We start from the raw sequence: 5211 nt of genomic DNA, 5'->3' as shown, positions 1-5211 counted from the left end.
TGTGAGCTTGCCTGCTCACTTACATGCTTCTGGCATCTAGGGGTCAAGGGAAGGGAAGTTCCGAACACACTGTTCAGCTTTGCCTTCCTTTGGCTCCCACCTACACTGTCTTACAGTAGAAATGCACCCACACAGGAGATAATAACCTGTACTTAGTCAATTGTCCTGTTAATATTGCCCTAAATAATGCAGAGCAGTGTAGGATTCATAGACAAAAGGAGGTACAGAATAATATTATTCAACTTAGTAAGGGCCTGAGTCTTCTTACCATTACAAATCCAGATCAATACAATTTAAATAAATATGTTGCTTGAGTCATGAGATTGTAGAGGAATAGAATTTGTCCCACTGCTGAAGGACCCCTTAATCAGTTACAGCTACATTGTGCTACCTAAACCTGGTAGCAGAGACCATTACTCCCTCAAATATTCATGGCAGGAGTGGATACAACCGAGAAAAGGCACTACAGTGTATTAGCACTGCTCAGTGTTATAAGATGGGAAGATGGCTTTTTGGTATTACCTACTTCCTCCTCCCAGTTAACACTTCTGCTGTATCCCCACCTATACTGTTATCACGCTGCGTAGACAGTAGACCTGGCTGTGGACTTTTGTTAGTATGAAAAACTAACCCACATTGAATATGCATATGTTAGGAAATTCAACACTGCTTGCCAGCTCCCAAAGCTATGTGTACCTGTAGGCAGATTTTCACTTTGACTTCAGAGGCAATTTCCCAAGAATGAGTGAACCTCTAGTTTTAATTATTTGTCCCAAAGCACTGGGATGCAGGAGATGTTCAGGTAAAAATGACATGTTACAATTTCCTGATCTCACTTCTGGAAATGACCCCTCAAATTGAAATTAAAAATAATCATTTTAGGTAGCCATCAGGACTGGACATACATTTAAAGATTTCTGATTTGCAATTGAAGAAAGGACCATATAACCAAAAAAAGTGATGTGAATTCTAGGCATCGTTATAGGAAGCGTGCTGCCTGTAGTGAAATCGGGCCTTTCATTAAACTATAGTTCTTAACCAATTAGAGCTTTAAACCTGATGTATTATAAAAATTATAGCAATGACCATGATAATTAAGTAATCTATGATTGCACATGATCTTAATGCCACGCTTAAGGCAGGAGGTGCACTTTATGCTTTGCAATGTTAATTGGCCTTTAGGAAAAGAAATATTAGATGGACTTAATTTGAAGGACTAAATGGTACCTTGGACTGTGTTCCTAAGTAGTAGATTATAGGATAATAGCAACTGATCCCTATATGTCTCCATGACATTCATTCTCTTTGGACTTCAGTAAAAAATATTTGCCTGTATGACCAAAAATTCGTCAGTTTTAAAACTTCTTGCATTAAGCAAGATAATCACTCATATTTTTTCTGTTCAAATTTTCAAGAATTTAAACATGTTAATAACAGTAGTTATTTTGTTGGTGGCCATTCGTGTAAGCATCTACCATTAGTGACTGTCACGAGAACCTGGGCTATTTAATGTTTTATGTTAACAGTAAAAATTAGAAAGCAAAGCACTGAGCTTTCAGGAAAAATCTGATATTAACTAATACTTGGGAGTAACATAGGACTCTTGCATTGTATGGGAAGTACAGAATCAGGCTGAACATATTCACAAGGCCTGAATAGCCTGAAGGAGCCTGAAACAGCCTCAACAAGACTTGCAAAGCAGTTGTCGGATTAACATTGCACCCATCTGCCAGTCAAAAGCTAACTGAGATGTTTCCTTTCATTCCTTCTCCTTCCAATGGCCCGCGACTGCTGTGAAAGTGTCACCTCAGTGTTCCATCCACACTGCCTTTGACATTCCCTCATGGTCTCTCCATCTCCTCATTTGTCTTCATCTCTACTTCCCCATGCATGCAGTATTAAAGCAGGGATGTCCATGCAGGTAAAATTATTATACTACAATAATGGGTTTTTCAGCTATGGAGCCTTTCATTCCTTTTTTTGTTTATACTTTATTTTACTGTTTGTTACCTTGCCTTACACATTACATCAAAAATGTCTTTGTTCTCATCCCTGAGTGCAGCTGTAATAACTAAAAGAGTCCTAATTTTTGTCAGATATCTCTCTAACTCAAGAGCATAATTTGGTACACAATTTTCTTTGCTTTAGCTTGAAACTCCAGTGTGAGGGTCATTAGGCCACTAAGCTTGCTTGCAGGAAGAAGTGATGGGGGCACAAAGCACTCGTTGTTGCCCCTCTTAAATCCATGGTCTAAGCAGGCCTTACATGACATACAAGGAGCAGATGAAACTAGCTTACATGAGCTGCCCCATCGTCTCTGCCTTGTGAGCAGAAAGACAATAAAATCCATGGGTTTGCATCAGATACCCACCCTAATAAAAATAAAAAGCTATTTGAGATGATCTATGGTATCCCACATTACCATTAGCTGACGATCCAGAAATGCATGAATCTTTCACAGGTTTTCAGTAGCTGTGTTTTACTCAGTCTGTTAAGCATCTCTCATCTGTTCCAGAGACAAGTATGTTGCTTGTACTTTCAGGTAAAAATCTGTGTTAGCTTTCCCCTCAGGCACTTGTTCTTTTCTCTGATAGAAGAGGAATGATCTTCTGTGAAGCGACCAACTTTATGTAAGAACTCCCTTAAGACATAATTTGCTGCCATACCCCTCAGTGGCTCCTGAATGAGTCTCCTCTAAAATGCAGTCTTCTTACAGAAAGTGAGTAGGGACAGGACAGGGTTAGTGTTTGTAGTTAGGAAGTCTTCAGAAATGTGAATAAACTTCCCCACCTCTGGAAAAGACTATCTAAATCTGCATCATCTACTGAATGAGGACATTCATATTCAAATGACCCCAGATTAGTTTAGGATCTAGATAGATCTAGATCCCAAGAGGAGGTGTAGATTGCTCCTACATCCCCCTTTTTCACTTTGTGAATTCTGGTAGACAGGATGCCTATATAGCTGGCAACCCTGACCATCTCACAAAGGAATCATCTTTTTTAGCACCCTTTTTCCCTCCTATGTTTTTGTTGCTTTGTATTTTAAGCAGCTCTTCAGGAAAGGTTTCAGACTCACAGGGTCAGGTCACTTGAGGGGATACCCTTTAGGCTTGCCCCCCAGTTCACTCTGAGCCAAATTCACTTTTTACTCCAGCATCATCCCCTGTTTCCCCTGGACTCAAAAAACCTAGAAAGCTTAGTCAAAGAGGCAGAACATTAGTAGAGCAAGATGCTGACAAAAACACTTTGGCAGACACTCTGCTCTTATCCACAGAACTGTGTTGAATAAGAAAGTGATAGACAGAAGCATTCATGTTAGGTGCTTTCAGGATAAGGAATGTTAGAGAAGTGGTAAACAAAACAAGCATGGATAATTTAGCGTGCACAGCATGAAGCGGAAACTCTGGAGAATAGAAGAGTTAGAGCTGAATTTGTTCTCTGCCTCTAATACGGGCTGCTATGGGCTCTGGCCTCTGTTTGTCTGAGGAAATTGAACGTTACATGTAGGCATGCACAAAATTATGACTTTTTTTCCCTAAGGTCTCAAGACCCTCTAAGTTTTAGCTCTCCTAAGATCCTGTATACTCAATGATGATTTGAAATTCTGACTATGTAGAAACCAAGAAAACTGTATGACAGGTAAGAGTGAAAGGGACAAGGTCGAAATATTCTCTTCAGCACCTTGATATGAGACTGTATCAAGATACAAACACTAACTATTACTGAGGCTATTTGGAAGTTGCTCATATTTTCTATTATTTCTTGCTTAGCCTTCTCTTTCTTTTCATATTACAGTCTCTTGAGGGAACACAACAGTCCAGTTCTGCCTGTTTCTTTCTTTTCTCCAGTGGATTTCTGATCTCTCAAACCCACCATGCAGTGAGGTACAGGCTACAGACATGCTGCAAGCTCCATATCTGATCCTGCTGCCCTGACAGCCACAGAAATGTTGTCACAGCTCACAAGGCTGGACTAGCGCCAGCTCAATATAGCTTTAATGGGATCACTTTCTCTGGTGACTGAAGAGGTTTAGCTGCCATATGGTCTCTTTAGGCTTCTTTTCTGCTAGTGCCGTGGAAGTGAATTGCCCTGCCACAAGCTGCAGAAGGGGAGATCAAGAACCAGTGTTCAGAAAGAGGAGGTGAAAGTACAAGACAACAGACAGATTTATAGGTTAGCAGAGGAGTCATTTATCATGAAAACTAAGTCCTAGTGAAAGATGGCAGCAACTGAAGGGGCAGAAGACACCAAGTTCACTGTCCTGTACACATTTCCCTTCTAATATGGAATCTATCAGCAGGTTATTTACCTGTACTTTTCTAGCATTTTCCAAACGCCTAAGAACTGAATGATTAATATAGCACATATGAGCCTGCAGAAAGTATCCAGCTGTGTTCAGAGAGCAGGCTTTGGCAGTTCCCACAGGAATACTGGGGAAAACAGTCCTAGCAAGGACCAGGGGTGTCCTGATGAAAGTAGCTATTGACTTTTCAGCACTTCCTTGAACTGATAATTAGACCGAGATGAAAAACGAAGTGGTATTAACATGTAATCAGAGAGTGATAAATGCAAATGTCAATAATTTAATTAGTGCTATTCTTCCTTGAGAAGTAGCAAGTGAAAAAATAAAAAAACCCTAACCAAAACCCGAACCAAAACAGAAGATAGCAGTTTAGGACCAAATCTACACTTCAGGGCTGCCTGCTGTATAGCTGAAACTCTATTGTAAAACCAGCTTTACTTTCACAGCTGTTCCTTCCACCACCATGGCTGTTTCTTCATGTGAGACATGGTTTAACTCTACCAATCCAGAGTATACAAAGTACTGAGACGGATGGAGGAACTGACTGACATAGACCTTCATGACTTACTGCTGATGGTATGGACTTACCCAAAGACTACACTGGCATAGCCTAAGCAGTCAAGGCCCTTAGTTCATTGTTCGAAGTCAGTATCCATACATTAGAGCTTTTTCTGACTGATCCCCTTGAGGGAAACACAGGCAGTGCCTTGTTGAGGCAGATACAACATCATACTTAGTGATGTTAACCTTGCTAGTGAAAGCATTTCTCCATTAGCCTGTTTCCACCTACATTAGCAGTTTTGTTGGCATAAGCATGTGAAACAGAGGATATGATTTTTTCATGCTTCCTTTGATGTCAATATTTAATACAGCTAAACCCTCTATCAGCGTAACTTGAGGATCTTA

This window comes from Pezoporus flaviventris, unplaced genomic scaffold (genome assembly GCF_033815535.1).
Source record: "Pezoporus flaviventris isolate CSIRO_AGI_PZ_B2104156 unplaced genomic scaffold, CSIRO_AGI_Pfla_v1 ptg000045l, whole genome shotgun sequence".
In the NCBI taxonomy this organism is placed as follows: domain Eukaryota; kingdom Metazoa; phylum Chordata; class Aves; order Psittaciformes; family Psittacidae; genus Pezoporus; species Pezoporus flaviventris.
The sequence above is the reverse complement of the archived record's forward strand: the minus strand, read 5'-3'. Positions refer to the sequence as shown.